The sequence below is a fragment of the Prosopis cineraria genome, unplaced genomic scaffold, assembly GCF_029017545.1.
Source record: "Prosopis cineraria cultivar Desert tree isolate PC_DT_omini unplaced genomic scaffold, ASM2901754v1 PC12, whole genome shotgun sequence".
NCBI classification, from domain to species: domain Eukaryota; kingdom Viridiplantae; phylum Streptophyta; class Magnoliopsida; order Fabales; family Fabaceae; genus Prosopis; species Prosopis cineraria.
In genome coordinates this window covers 11,151,666-11,168,436 of record NW_026555343.1, presented here as the reverse complement: position 1 = coordinate 11,168,436, position 16,771 = coordinate 11,151,666, and the positions used below count along the sequence as shown (strand labels likewise).

Here is a 16,771-nt window from a genome sequence, read left to right as displayed (position 1 = left end):
GACAATTGATAGCCTTGGGTTAGTGGAGGAGAACTCGATTGTTACCAATATTGAAACTGTCGACCTATGTCCTTTCGTGGCAGTTACTAGTGGTGGTCTACGTGATGAGTCGCTTGATTTCCAAACTCTGCCTCTCATTTTGGCACCCTTGGCAAACTCCTCAACGCATCCAAATCCCATGGTAATGTCTATTCCTATCTCCATAAGCTCTTCTTTAACTTTCTATGCTAAACTTGTCCTTGATTCTGACTCTGCACCTTACAAAAATGCTGGCTATTAATAGTTTTCAATCGTTCCCATCCTTGATCACTACTATTGCGAGCAATTTGGTTTTTCCAGGGTATTCGTCATCAATTTATGCTACCTCTGATTTCATTCCACTGCTTCCCTCACATCTTCTTCTTGATAGGTTTGTCGAGGTACTTAACACATTTGTCTTCTATTCTCAAGATGAATTTCAATATCTGCTGTGGGGTGCTGGTTTTGATATGATTTTGGTTTTTTGACCTTGGTGCTTTACTACTCTATGACCCTGAGGACAAGGTCATTGGCTGTGGAGAACATGATGTACTGCATGAGTTTAGCATTATTGAGGATTTGGGCTATAAGGAAGGAATTGTTGGGTTTAACGTTATTGGTGTTTATGGCTTTCTTGACATTAGTGGTTGCTATATAATACATATCTATTGAGTGTACAATTGGTGTTTGATCCTGGTCCCTCTATCATTATTCAATTATCACATAATGGTTTGTGGAATTTAATAGCTTACTCCGGTGATTTTACTTGGCTGTTTAGTTTGGCTTCTTTAAAACTCTCTTTGGCTGGTCAAAAATTCAAAAGGAAGAAGATATTACTTCCTATTGTCATCATTGGATCAGTGTTTAGATTTTGTTGGTTTAAATGCAAGACTCATTTTTGACCCTCGAGAGATTAAGAGGAATATGTCTTTGATTTTGGTTACTAAAAATTTGCAATCACCAGTTACTATGCTTGCTGTCATATGGGTGTTCATAGTCACAATTGATCATCAATATCTATTGATTATTGGGCTGCATGCTAGATTAATATCTAGTCTCAGAATTTCACTTATTTCTGTGTGTTCAAATTTTATTTGGTATTGGAGATCAAGGTTTGGCTACCTAATAATTTCATTTTTCCATTACCCTCTAGTAGTGACTATAAAGTAAAGTCCATCATTGAAGAATTTTGCTCAGCATTGTCTCATAAGCCTGATGGTTTTATATGGAAAAGAAATAGTTGCGGTAAGAATCCTACTGCTATTAGATATAATTTCTTATTTCAAGAAGCAATTTCAAATAACCTTTATGCAATTGTTTTGAGGTGGTTATGGGCTAGATTTTGGCATTAAGGAAATTTTAAGGAGAGCCACTTATAGGTTGCTTTGATGTTTCATTTTTGTGGATTTGCTGCTGTATGCAAGACTAAATTTTCTTTGCAATATCCTTTCTCTACTCCACGTTGGTTAGGCTCCACATTGGATTTACAAATTACAGTTAAATTCTTACAAGGCAGAATTAATTGGCTTCATGTTACATTCCTAGAAGATTGTGCCTTTGAATTGTTTGGTGCCCATGTTATTTTGGATGCAAAGTGGTTTTGCATAGCCGTGAGGACCACTTCTGTGTTACTACGTGACCAAAGAACTCCACTTGAAGATAGTATCTCAAGAATTAATCTTGCATCTACACTATCAAATTATGTTTTGGTGTTTGATCTCAGAGATATTAAAAGAGATTGGTGCTTGAAACTGGCTACTGTGGTTATCATTTTTGGGTTCTTGTTGATACAAATGAAGCTTCACTATTGCAATATCATCTGAATTAGGATTTTTTTCCGGTTCCTTAAAGACTAGCCAGGTGGACTTTGCACATCTTTATGTTGCTACACTAAGTTGGACTCAGTTACTTGGTCTTGTGGTCAATTGTTACTACCGTCTAAAAGTCAACTTGCATATTATATTGAAATTATCTACTGAGATGATGATGCATGACGGCATATATGGTTGCTTGTCCCATCTTTTTATTGGCTCAATTTTCAGTAACAAGGTTTTCGTTTATTATTAGACCCAACTTGTTTCTTCAATGCTGATTTCTATAATATATTGGCAGGACCTTGAGAAGTATGCTGCTACGATTTACCTTCTCCACTTGGACCTTGAGGACAAGGTTCATTTTAAAGGGAAAGGATATGTAACGAATGGGCTTTTGGAGCTTTTATTTTTCATGTGGGCTTGGACCATATGGGAATCATGAGGGATTTGTCAATCTAGACTTCCCTTATGGTCTAGGAGAGATGTGGATTCTGGGACTTGACTTTACTCCTTTGAGGCTTTTTAAGGAGGAGGCTTCACTATACTCAACTAAGATTTAGACCATCTAAATTTTATTTGGTGATCCAAATTTAATATTTTATTTTTATTGAAATAAAAATTATAAAAATATATCAAAAAATTTAATAAATTTGCTCATCAATTTGGACGATCTAAATTTTATATTAATGGTTCAAATTTAATATTTAAATTTTTATAAATTTATTATCAAAATAGATATACTCTGAACATTGCAAATTTAGTATTAAAAATTTTTAAATTGACTATCCAAATATCCTTTAGACAGTGCAAAATATCCATTAAAAAGCACTTTTAAAAAAAGTATTTAAAAAATTACAAGTTAAATATTTTATATCAAACTGTACATTTGAATAATCAACTTATAAAAATTATAAAAAATTAAATATTAAATTTGAACCATTAATATTAAATCTAAACTATCCAAATTGGTAACAAGATTTATTAAAATTTTTGTTAATTTTTTATTTTAATAAAAGTAAAAAAAATTTGGACTATTCATATTTAATTGGTTGGGATGCATTGAAGCCTCTTCTAAGAAGAGCCTCAGAGGAGCAAAGCCCAATCCTGAATTTTGTGATTGTACTCTCTTCTCTGTGATTTCCGTTCCCTCTGAACCCTACTTTTTTCCGGAATGTCTCTTTGTAACGTCATGTGACTGACTTTTCTGAATTCAATACTACCTGACATTTCTCTCCTAATTTTCTATCCTCCCTGTGCTTTCTAGGAACTACAAAAAATTAACTGATTAGTGATAAAAATTTTTATCACTAATTAATAAAAATTCTATCACTAAATGAGTTAGCAATGAAATTTGTAATTTCATCTCTAATTAGCATTAAAATATTAATAAAAATTTTTATTATTAAATAAAGATAAGTTATTTTGACTTTTGTAATGGAATGTATTCCATTACAAATTTTCCAACTTATTCCATTGCTAATTTCATCATTAATTTTTAAATGGATCAAAACATTATTGCCATGTTACCCGATAGACCAATACCACCTCACCACTGCCTTATTACCCAATGAACCAATGCCACGTCACCACCATATCATTTGTTACTGTCATGTCAAATATTATTATCTTTAATTGTGTTTTGGCCAAGTTTGAACCCACAACCTCATACTCTCTAGTGCTTTTGTATCCACATTATTGCTATTTGAGCTGAAAGGAATATTTAGTCTTAATTGATAAATTAAATATATAATACTTAACCACACATACATATATTAATAAATATATTATTTAAATTATTATTAAATACAGTATTTAAATTTACTTTTTTTAACATTACATTTATTTATTAATATGAAAAAATTAATTTATATATAATAATTATTTCTATTATATTTTTTTTAAAAAAATTGATAATAAATTTTAGAAGATTTTATTAGAATTATATATTATATTATATTATAATTTGTATCTATATAATATATAATAATTTAAATTTTTATTTATTTATTTATTTTTAAGTAAGAATAATTAAGTATACAATTTAAATTATTATTAATAATATAAAAATAATTTAAAATAATAAATTATTTTAAATTTCAATTTTTAAATTATTTATTTATAGCATAATAATAAATTATTAAATAAATTATATATAAATATCTATTAAAAAATAAACTTAAATTAAAAATAATTAGCAATGAAATTATGACAGAAAGCTTTGTGATGGATTTATTTTGTCAGGGAATTTGGAATAAGATATCCTAAAAATTAGCAATACAATTTTTCATTGATAAATTATTTTTAACAAATTAGTAATGAAATAATGACAGAATTTTAGTGACAAAATAATGATAGAATTTTAGTGATGGAATATTCCATCACTAAATTTCATCACTAATTTGCTGTTTTTTTTTTGTAGTGCGGAAAGTGGTTTGTCCACTTCTTTTCCCTCTTTTAATATCATCATGATTGAGAAATGGAGAGAAAAGGAAATGGAGGGAAAAGGAAGGAAAAGAAGTGGAGAGATCCCTCTGCCATTTTTTCTCACTTGTTTCTCCATCCAAAAACCAACCCTTAACGTGATTTTGTGAATAAGTATAAAAGATTGTGGTATATAGGAATGAGATGGAATAAAAAATTAGGGAACGATCGTTCAAGTTTTCACAACATGAGATCTGTTTTCGAACAACACACTATTTTCTCTTTTATTTGTTTATTACGAACTATGACCTTGGTTAAAGTCGCTAAAAATTTTCCTCTGATTGGATAATCTAATAATGCAATATTAAAAGAAGAACGAGATCTAAAATCCAATTATGAATAAGATTACATTACACTAACTGTTAAAGTTATCGCTAGCGAACAAGAAATGGGGAATCCATAGCGCTATCTTAGGCGCAATGGACTCCTTGATGCTCATAATTAATATCATATTCTGGCGTCGTACTTCTCAAATATTATTTATTTAACTAAACTAATCTCTCCAATGCACAACGTGTTCATAGCAATTTAAAATTTGGTATTATTGTAGCATCTTACTTCTCAAATCCTTCCATTGAAATGGCCTATAAATACTCTTCGTGTCCTTGAAGTTCAGTCATCGAGCTTTTTTAATTACGATAATGGCTATGAAATCTTCCTTGTTCTTGTGTGTTCTATCTCTCTCTTTTTGTCTTCCTCTAAACTTATCAATTGCTAGTGAGATTCCTAAGCTTCCACCTCCCTCGTATGGAAATATTGTCACCATTCTCAGCATTGATGGAGGTGGTCTTAAAGGCCTCATCCCGGCCGTCATTCTCCGACGCCTTGAGGCAGATCTTCAGGTTCAATCATTTTCACATTTACTTTCACATAATGTTCTGAATTTAGGACCTGTTTTTTAACTAGAAAAAAACTGACTTGAATGTATATTAAAAGAAATAAAGATAAAAATAAACTAATCAAGATATGAAAAAGAGGTAAGTCAACCATACATGTTCCTAGAAGAGAAGTCTAATTTATTTTGTAAGATTGGGAATTATAATTCATGAGGTTTGTGGAGACCAAAAGGTGTGGTAATTCTTGTATTTGTAGAATATGTGATATTAGGTTTTATCATACTTACTGTGAGTAGGACAGTGATTTAATTCATTTTTATTCTGTTCTTTTTTATTCTATTTTATTCTCATCTTCTCCAATAACTAAACGGGTGCTTAATGTTTTACAAAAACTAAAGTGGGCCCCAAGCATTTGCATGAAGTCTGAATTTCATTATTCATGATTTATTAATAACATGACTTTAATGATTTTTTATAGTTATATGTTAATGCTGGTAATGATATTGGTATCAATATTGACTAGAGCTATTAAAATAAGTTAAACCTAAAGAAAGATAGCAATAGAGTTGGAAATTTAAGTGGGTTCAGCTAACCTAAATAGGCCAAAACTCAATTAGGCCTGACATATTAAAAAGTTTGAATGGCTAAGGTTAGCTTGAATTCCTTCAAGCATCGGGCAGCACAAATATCCGTTTTATTTTTTGAATTATTTTAATTTATTTTTCTTTAAAATCAATTAGTTTATTTTATGAAAATATAAAATATATTATTTGGATACTTAAATGATGTATAGGACTCAAGTTTTTTTAAAAAAATATGTGGGTCTTAAAATCTAAAAATCAATATTAAAATATATTTTCAATATTACTTTGAGATATTTTATAGATTAAAAATAATAAAAATATTACAATATAAATATTTTTAATTATTTTAAATTTTTTATAGTAATGCACTCAAATATATGGTATTTTAGTATAAAATAATTTAAAAATTAAATAAGTAATTAATATTTATTATGTTTTATCTTTTCTTTAAAAAAATAATTTTTTTATTTAAGCCAAGTCGGAAACTGATCCAATAGCCCAAAATAAGCCCGAATTTGATATTTTATTTTCAAAGTGCTAAGCCTTGTCTTAACTTCTCTTGGAATTATTTCGGTTAGTCTGCTAGGTCAAATCTAAATTACCGGCTCTAATGCTCTATTTTGACATTGAGGAGGAAAAAAGAAAAGAAAAGTTGTGAAGACATAATAGAGACAAATGGGTTCACATTGGAAAGGAAGAAGTAAGTTTTTAAATCCACGTGACTTCTGGTAATATGTGTAGGCTGACAGATTTTTACTTTTCACTTTGATTTGATTTTTATTTTTATATTATCGATTAATTTTATTAATATAAAACATCTCACATCTTTCCGTGCTTCGAAACAAAGTGATTTTAATTGTACTCACTGCTGTATAAAATATAAACACTTTTTTTAAAAAATTTACATATTAATAAAATTCTCATTCTCAAAAAATATTTATCATTTTAATTTTTAATTTCAATTATCAATATATTTCATGATGAATGAGATATAACTTTGCGCAAGAATTTAGGTTAATAAATTTTTTTCATGTATATTAGATTATTTATATTTTGAACTAAAATTAGTGAAGAAAAATATTTATATTTTGGACTATATGAAGAATGTTTGATCATTATTTCATTATATATTTTATTATAATATTTTATTGTATTTTTATTTTTAACTTATCAAAAATTTTTTGAAGTTATCAACTTTTATTCACTGGTAAAATTAAGATCTCATCTCTTTGTTTTACATGATATTCAAGGAAATGCGGTTGAAAAATAAATCTGTGGAGGGTGAAATTGAGGAGTTAGTGGCAAACCAAAAAAACAGTGACAATATTAATTAGGATGGAGATGAGAAGAAATTAAAGATTTGTTTGGCCCATTTTTACATGTTTTTGCATTATTTATTTTGTCAATATACTATGTTTACTTTTTTCAATTTATTTATCAATACTTTATTTCTGATACACATTATTTATATATAATATTATTTTTATTTAATTATTAATTTGTCAATTTGATTGACATTTTGGAACGTTGAACCATGAAAACTGTCACATTCTGTATGAAACCCACTAATTTAGTTGGTGGTCGTTGAAGACTGAATTAGAATCTGTTGCTCACGTACGATCAGGCGAGCATAGCTCTCGGCGGCAATAAATAAAGAGACAATGACATTGATGGCATTAAAAAGAAATATTATTACAATAAGAGTCTGTCTATTTAACCATTTTGCATCAAATATTGTGTTGTGAAAGTACGGATATGTTAATGTGAAAAGTTGAACATCAACTTTTTTTTTTGCTATAGTTTTCTCAAAAATTTAATAAGTTAAGGTTCAATTTTTAACAACATGCTATGTTTTCATAATACAAGATCTGATGCAAAATTAATAGGCTTTTATTGTAATAATTTTCCTTCGAAAAATCACAACCAACCCCTTCCCAAAATAATTAATCACAAATAAAGACCAATGCAAAATAGATTATTGTTAAAATGGGAATATGACTTGTTTTTTTTTTTAAATGTAACTTGTTGTTAGTCTTTATCTATGATAAAAAATTTTAAGAGAGGGCTAAATGTGATTCTCATATTTTTCCTTTTACAACATTTAATGTCATTCTCCCATAAATTAAATTACATAGCTCTTCAGCCAACCTATGTGTAGGACTAAGAGTAAAGCTATCAACAAAGGCAGGTCCCATGAGCTATCTTTTTAGGCCCTATACTTTTTGGTTTAAAAAAAAAATAAGGAATTTTGGTATAAATATTTTTTTTGGCCTGGCTTTATAAGCCTTGCAAAAATAGGTTTGGGCTAACCTTAAGTTCTTATAATTTTTATTGTTTTATTTATATAATTTACTTGAAATTTTGAATTAATATATAAGAATAACACAAGTTGATTAATATTATTTTAGGTAACGAAAAAGTGATAGTGAGGTTGTTGAAATAGCACCACCACCTCTAAATAGATTTCCTTCTAGATTGTTTAATGTTTTATTTTTGAATTAAAATAGATGATATAAAGGACTAAAGGATATTTATGTTTTAAATATTTGATTAAGGTATTATGTAATTTATATATGCATTGATATAATCAGAAATTTGAATTTTTTTTTTTAAAAAAAGTTATATGGGCTTTTGAGCCCAAGCCCAATAGCTGAGTTTTGTCAACAGAAGTTAACCATGATAAAAGTATTAATTTTAAAGAGAGTTTATCGGCTTAAGTCCATGAAGTTTAGATTTAAAAGGGTTAGGGTAGCTCTTATTGACAACTTTACCTACCTAAGAGTTTGCCTGTTAGACTAATTAAGCCTAACACTAAAATGTAATATTTGAGCATATTACTCTATTCTTATTTATAAGGCAAAGATAGAAAAAAAAATTGATTCTATTTATAAAGCATTTATTAATTTTCAATATTCCTCTTTATATTTTTGTCTTTATTAAATGTTTTAAAGAAAAATACTAGTAATGAGATTGAAAAATATTTATTAGGAGTAAAGATGAAAGCTTGTTAAATTTTAAGACAAAGTTAATGATATTTAATGTTTTCTTTGATTCCAATGAAATATGTTGAAAGTGACTTATAAATAAGATTAGAGGAAGTAATTCTCAAATGAAGACCATGCCAGTTTTCACGCTTGTCATTACTGCCTCAAATTAACATAAGAATGTTGCTGATCGTACTATGTTGAGTTTCAGGAATTAGACAATGGTGACCAATTAAGGATCGCAGACTTTTTGACTTGATTGCTGGAACTAGCACTGGTGGACTCATTGCTGAAATGCTTGCAGCTCCGGACCCAAACAAGAGACCTTTGTTCAGTGCCCCTGAAATAGTTCAGTTCTACAAAGATGAAGGAGCCAATATTTTCCCGCCAAACACATCGTACGGATGATCAATACTCATTATTTCTTTACTTGTATATGCAAAATCATGATCCATATTTTTCATTATTCCACAGGACTAACATTGAAATTTTATTTATGTAGCACAAATCTATTGAAGCCCAAGTACAGTAACGCTTACTTGCGTAATGTTACACGAGAGATTTTGAACCAAACAAGACTGAGTGATACTTTGACGAATGTTGTTATCACAGCTTTTGACATGAAGCAACTTTCGCCTGCGCTATTCTCAACTTACAAGGTACAAAGGATTTATTCTTAAACCTAAAATGGCAATTTTAGGACTATTTTGTGCATTTTTCACCCTTAAACATTTAAAATCATGGCCCCTCCACTATTAATTTTTGCTCTTAAATTATAGGACTATTTCATGCATTTTCAACCTTAAAAATTTAAAATCATGGCCTCTCCATTATTATTTTTGACAATTAATCGATTAAAAAATTACAAAAAATAACCTCAAAATTATAGAAAAAGACCAAAAGAACCATAGAAAATTTGGTTCCTTTTCTGTGGTTCCTTTGCTTTTCTTTTCTGTAAAATTTGAAGCCCTTTTCTATAATTTTCTAATCAATTAACAGTCAAAATTATCAACTTGAAAGAAATTGCCATGATTTTAAATGTTTAGAAGTAAAACTGAACCATAAACAAATTTATAATTCTATATGTCTTGAGCCTATAATTTAGAGGTTAAATTATCAATATGTCCTTATTCTCAATTTTGGTGCTGTTCCTGTGCGGTCTTTTTTATTTCATCAAAGTTTTGGTGTTATTTGTTAAAAAAAAGATTGTATAAGCTTTTGTCAGCTTCTAAACTCTGAGTTTCTTAATTTTTCTAGGATATAAGTGTTAATCTAGCCTTTTGAGACTATGATTAACTGTATAATTTATCAAATGTAATATGCTATTTAGCTGCTCATCATGCACAACTATATTTATGCAGCTGGAAGAAGTACCCCAATTGAATGCCTTGCTTTCCGATATAGCCATAGCGACTTCAGCAGCACCGACATATCTTCCGCCGTATCTCTTTGAGAACGCCGGCAAAGAGTTCAATATGATTGACGGCGGCGTAGCTGCAATTAATCCGGTAGTGAAAACAATAAATGTTTATAATAATCCTACCGTTTGTTTCTTCTCGGTAAATAAAAGGTTTAAATGATTTGAATCATGAGGACTCAATTAAATGAGGATAGATTCTCGTAGTTGTAGAAGTGTTTGCAAATTATCACTAAGAAAGTAACCAATATTTAAGTAGCTTGACTTGAATCCATTACCTCGTGAGGGGCTTCAAAAGTACTAATTTTTGTTGGCCAAGTCCTTATTAGATGTATCATAATTTCGCATCAAATGATTAAGGAATTAATCATAACTATATAAATATGTGGTAAGTCTTTCCAAATTACTCCCTCTGATCCATCCCAGTTTATAAGAAACTTTAGATGTGATTTAATGTTCTAAAATATAAGACGTTTTAATAAAAATAAGATTTTATTAATTATATACTTGTTCCAACATTACCCTTCCCTCCTCATTATATTTTCTCTCTCTATTTAATATTTCACAGATAAGATTATATTAAATGAAGAGTATTTTTAAAAATTTATGTGTTTTTTTTTAAAAAGATCGAAAAATGTATTTAATAAATCTATTGATTTGTGTAATATTTTTCCAAAAAATGTGACAGGGGAAATAGCTTGTAAGTGACAAGTCTTAGCATGTGATTAATGCAAAACTATAATAATCCTTACCTTTGTTGGCCTAATCCCAAAATTTAAACATAAAATTGTTTGCTCTTAGGGTGTGGTTGCTTTGAGTGAGGTGGCGATACAGAAGCTGAAAAATCCAAAACTATTCCCAATGATGAAGAACCCAAATGATTACACGAAAATCTTATTGCTTTCATTGGGCTGTGGAGAATCAGCTGTGAGAAATGAGTACAGTGCTGAGGATGCAGATTCTTGGGGTGCTTTGAAATATATGATCAATTTCAAGACTTCTTCAAGTCCCATAACTGAGTTTATGTTTGATGGAAATATGGACATGTCTGAGTATCACCTTGCTTCTCTTTTCCAAGGCCTTAATGCTGAGGACAATTATCTTCGAGTTCAGGTATTTGTAAATGAAATCCTTTACGTACTCTCTTACCAATTAATTAATTAGTTTGTGATGATGATGATGATGATGATGAGTGATAATTTCATAAATGTGAAGGATAATTCATTAACGCCAGAGATGGCTCAAATGGATAACTCTACAGCAGAGAATTTGCAGAATCTGGAAAACTTTGGAGAGAATATATTAAAGAATGTGACTAAGAGGTGGAACGTCAACACTTTTAAGCTGGAGGAAGTTCCGGACAAGGTTACATATGAAGCGAATCTCAAAAGGTATACGCACACCGTAGATATCCCTACAACTACATATAAATGTTACTATATTTGTTTAAGTGTGAATAGACTCAAGTTGATATGAGAAGTCTCATAATGAATAAAGTTATAAGTTTAATAGCTAATATATAACAAAGTAAAATGACTTATAAACTTGAAAGTTATAAGATGGTTTTGGAAGTGATTCGGTGTCCCAACAAATATACAATTTAGCAAAAATAAGATTTCATTAAATCTTCTTATATAATATTCTTCTTCCCTCAATATTATTTTGTCTCTCTTTAATCATTTAATGTTATATTAAATAAATGACATTTTTAAAATTTTATATTTTTATTTTTAAAAATAGGATTGTAAAGTGTATTTGATAAACTTTATTGGTATGTATACTTTTATCTAATTTGTCTTATAAATTGAGATGAAGGCAGTAATATCCTCCTTATGACCTACTCTCTATGGTTCTATTTATTAGTCACTTCTAGCATTTTTACCAAAACCAAGAAAAACCTTAAACTTCATTAACTCTATCTAAAAATTCAACAAGTTTTTAATTTTAACCTATTAAACATATCTACTTTAAAATAAAATACTTTGGTATTGAATAAACTTTCCTATATTTAATAGGGACAAAATGATAAAAATAAACATAATAATTATTGAGGTGCTTTACAAATAAGACCAAAACAAATATTCTCTCTTTGCTCTATAAATAGGATCAGGGAAGTACTCCCCTAATCCTATTTATAAGATAGAAAGAAAATTAATTTTAATTTTATTTATAATGTACTTTATTATTTTTCATATTCATCTTTATATGTTTGTCCTTATTAGGGGTATGGGTGGAAAGTCATCAAATTTTAAGACAATATTAATGAGTTTTAAAATTTTGTTAGTTTCAATAAGAAGTGCCATAATTTGTTAGCTCCTCGAGTTTCACTCCCCAATTCCGGGCAATAAAGATAACGTTGGATAATTGAATCGTTGGTTTAATTCTTTTTTTTATTTAATTACTTAGCTATTTATTATGACATGTGAACTAATAGGGTGGCACAGATTCTGTACGAAGAGAGAAAGAGGCGATTGGAAAGAATGGCAGAGCCGAAGATTCGTTCAGTCGTTTAATTTGCAGTGTCCAACTCCAAGTAAATCGCCTTTGGAGAATCCAGTTAGGCTCTCTAAGTACTTTTCATAGTTTTGGTCCCTTCAAATTTCGATAGTATGCCCTAGAAAAGGTAATTAATGTAGTGAGGTTAGATCCATTTTGTTTTTTGGTCAGAATAAGGGCGAAGCCTTGCTGGAAATAATACATGGTTGAATAAACGGGTTCCCTTTTTGGGGGCTTAGCTCATCAACACTTAATATGCATGCATCTTTCAAGTTTTCAAGAACAAAATAGATTCCCTTGAACTTTAGGTTATATATAAATGCATGAAATATTTTTAAGTAATATTTAAATGAAAAAATAACAAAAAAATAATGATATCAACTCAAGAAATAATATAATATGTCTCATTTGGTGGATGAGTGTTGTATTCTTCAAGTGCATGAGACATTATAAGTAATATAAAGTAAGTAGAGTATCACTCTCGAGGAGATTCATATTGAAAATTATGGTTAAATAAAAGATATTGTGAATTCAATTAAATTGAGCAAATTTAAAACATAATTGATATTTAAAACATAAATTAAATGTTTGAAAAAGTATGAAAAGATAGAAAAAAAATTGATTCAAGACTTTTTGAAAATAATTAGGTCTAAGATTATTTATCTCCCTTTATACTTTAAGAATATTTAATCAACCCCCAATATATTTTGCTCTTAATGAAGAATTATGCTAGTCAATGATACTTTACTCACAAGTACTCTCTCAAGTCTCCTAGTAGGTTTCTAGTTTAATTAATCCCTTAATTTCTTAATTAACTAATTAAACTTCAATTTTCCTTACAAATCCTACGTGACTTTGTGAGGCTAATAAATGTATCTCTACCTCATTAACAAAACATCCATTCAACTTGCAAACTTGAAATTTTCAAATAATTTTACTCAAGTTCTACACTCACCTAACTCTCTCAAGTATTAATTAAGTGAAGCCAACAATTTAATTGATAGACAAGAATCATTAAGTATATAGTAAAATAAACATAATTGCATGATTAATCACAAATACAAAGGGGAATGGCTATTTAATAAATCCATGCAAATGGTTTAAAATAATCTTGGAATTAAGTGTTTAGCTACAAATGTTAATAAAACCCATGAGAAAATATAAATATATCAGTACAAACATTGAACAAAAGGAAAGGGCAGAGAATGGAGGAGAAGAACCAAGATATGAAGCCAAATCCTTTTCAATTTTCAAATCCAAGCTCAATCTCTATCAAAATTCATTGCCTAGTGCACCCAAAGCTCCCAAATGTTCTCAAGAAGTCTAGAATGTAGGCCAAAGTCAAGAATGGATCATACATACTCAAAAACCATAACTTTATCAGCTAAATAAAATACTTCATTATGCTGTCACATTAGAAGTTGAAAACAAAGTCATGATTCTGGTTACAACTTTGCTCTATTTTGTACACTTCTCCCAATTAACATAATTAATAATCTTTTCACTTAATTTCTTCATTTTAAAATCTTCTAAAAACTTTTCACTCTTTTTTTTTTCTTTCCTTCTTTTTGAAGTCCGCATGACATAGTATTTCCACGTAAAATTACGTACTTCCTCACTACAAATTCTACCACTTCATATTCCTTCAGGGCCTCCTTGGCAAATCAATTAAACTGTTTGGTTTTAATTCTTAATTCTTGAATAACATCGTTTAATTATCTTCTTAATTTCTTTTATTTTTTCGTATTTCAGAAAGAATAGTCCCTAATCTATGCTATTGGTCTCTAGGATTATCACACCTTGTCCTATTCCCTCTATTGCTATTTATAAATCACTTTTAACATGTTTTATTGAAATCAAAAAAAAAATTTAAATTTTATTAATTTTATTTTAAAATTTAATAAGTTTCACCTTTACTTTAAAGTACAATAACATTGGATTAGCAATATATAGCCCTGTAACAAAGTCAGAAAACAAACCTAAACCGAAAACATCATATGAGCCCAACGACAGTGTATGGCCCAATTAACTATAAATCCCGTGGCCCAACATTCCCTTCATTTGTACGGCCAGTGAGGTTGTTCTGCGCTTATTCTGTGTAGTTCTGTTGGTGATAAAAGTTCGAGTCATGTGAAGTCTATCGCTATAGCTTCACACTTAATGGTCCCTTTCTAGCGGTAACAGTGTGTCTTCTTATTCCGTTTCAGAGTTTTATGTCAGAATAATGTTGTAGCCTTGCTGAAAATAATGCATCACTTAATAAACATCAAAATGTTGTGTTGTTCACCACTTTTTTTTTTTCCGCATGTTATTTATATGTAACTTTAACAACTTGTGAGCAGCGTGACTCCTTAAATTCTTACATTTTTAAATTACGCAATAGTACTAATTAATGCTCCATAAAATTACCCCGCGACTTTCCTTAACAACTCAGCTTTACTAGGATTACTTTTTATTAGGGAAAATTATGAATAAGTGTAGGTTTTATGGAGTAGACTTATTTGCAAATAAATTCTAATAAAATTCAAAAACTACAACCATGTCTGAGTGTAATTTAAAAGTAGGGTGTAAAGACAATAATATTTTTATTAAAAGTACATTACATTAATCAAGTAATTCACAACTATTTTATTATCAGTAATTTATAACTATTACTTCAATTTTTTATAATTGTAATTTCATATATATATATATATATATATATCTCTAATAGTTAAACTAATTATGCATTATAAGTTTAATATTAATTTATAATATTACTTTAACTTTTTACAACTGTAAATTTACATGTCTAATAGTTAAATTAATCATACGATACTAACAAAGTTTAACATTAAGCTCATCACTATTAATTTACAACTATCACTTCAATATTTTACAATTGTAACTTTACATATCTAATAATTAGATATATGTTACTAATAAAAGTTTAATACTAATTGTTTATAATTATATCTAGCCTATTTGGATATCCTCCCACAATCGATTAAATGTACTAAAATTATGGCTTTGGTAAAAAATAACCAAACAGCTCTATTTTTATATAATCGATTATTTTATATTAAGCAGGAAAGAAGAGCTTTGAGTAATCGATTACATTTGTAAGTGTAATTATTGTCAGTCAAAATTTTTAATCTATCAAGTAAGACCGTGGTCAACATGTGATTGCCTCGGTTGATCACTTCCATTTATCTTTCACAAAAAAGTGAAGGCTCATTGCCACGATCAATGTCTCATCTCTGCTGCCACCTCATCTCCCCTGATCTACAACCTCCACCTCTGACTTTTCTTCTTCGTGGGCCTCTTTATTACAATACAATATAGCATTAAATTTCTCTTATAAAAGACTCTTCTATTTTAAATATAATTTTCATAATTAATCACATATGTGTTAAATATTATACAAATATTAACTGGATCACTATAATACATATTTCATTTGTTAAATAGAACTTAACAAATTTAATAAATATATAGTTATGTTAATATTTATATCTTAAAAGACAATATCTTTTATAGTAATTTGTACATCTAAAATAGATTTTGACTAAATCACCCAAAATTTTTTAATTCTCTAAAAATTAATTTTAGAAAAACAATATCTAAGTATGTTTATGTTATAACATAATTAATTATAATTAAAATTAATTATATTAATCAATTTTTTCATAATTAATTATACTCAATTGAAATCCAAACAGGCAAATTATCATAAACTTAAAATTATGACTTTAACTTTTTTTAATTATAACTTCACATATTTAATAAGTAAAGGTAATATATGTTTTTGCACTCTATTTTCAAATTATACATAAGTGTCAAGGAATCTGACTGTAATTTCTAAATTTTGTGGGACTTGTTTCCAAGTACAATTGGTGCACTAGTAGATAGCAACACAAATAACAAAATATTCTTTCATCGACCAGAACTAAAGCATACACTCACCCAAACCCAAAAAAAAAAAAAAAGAAAAAAAAAAACAAAGCATGCACGTAAATTAGAGTTGGGAATACAAGCCATGCCACAAGTTGGTGGGTGTGGGTTGGAAAGGCTGGCTTTCTAACTAATCTGAAGCGGATACAGCCTGCCCCTAACCGAGTTTCTATTTGCACAATCTCTACAAAAAAAAAAAAAAATGCAT

At 28.9% G+C, this 16,771-nt stretch overlaps 1 pseudogene; it reads left to right on the top strand.

Moving 5' to 3' along the window:
- The first annotated feature begins 4,954 nt into the window (after positions 1-4,954).
- LOC129289083 (patatin-like protein 4) lies at positions 4,955-12,647 on the top strand (annotated as a pseudogene).
- Positions 12,648-16,771: the final 4,124 nt, after the last annotated feature.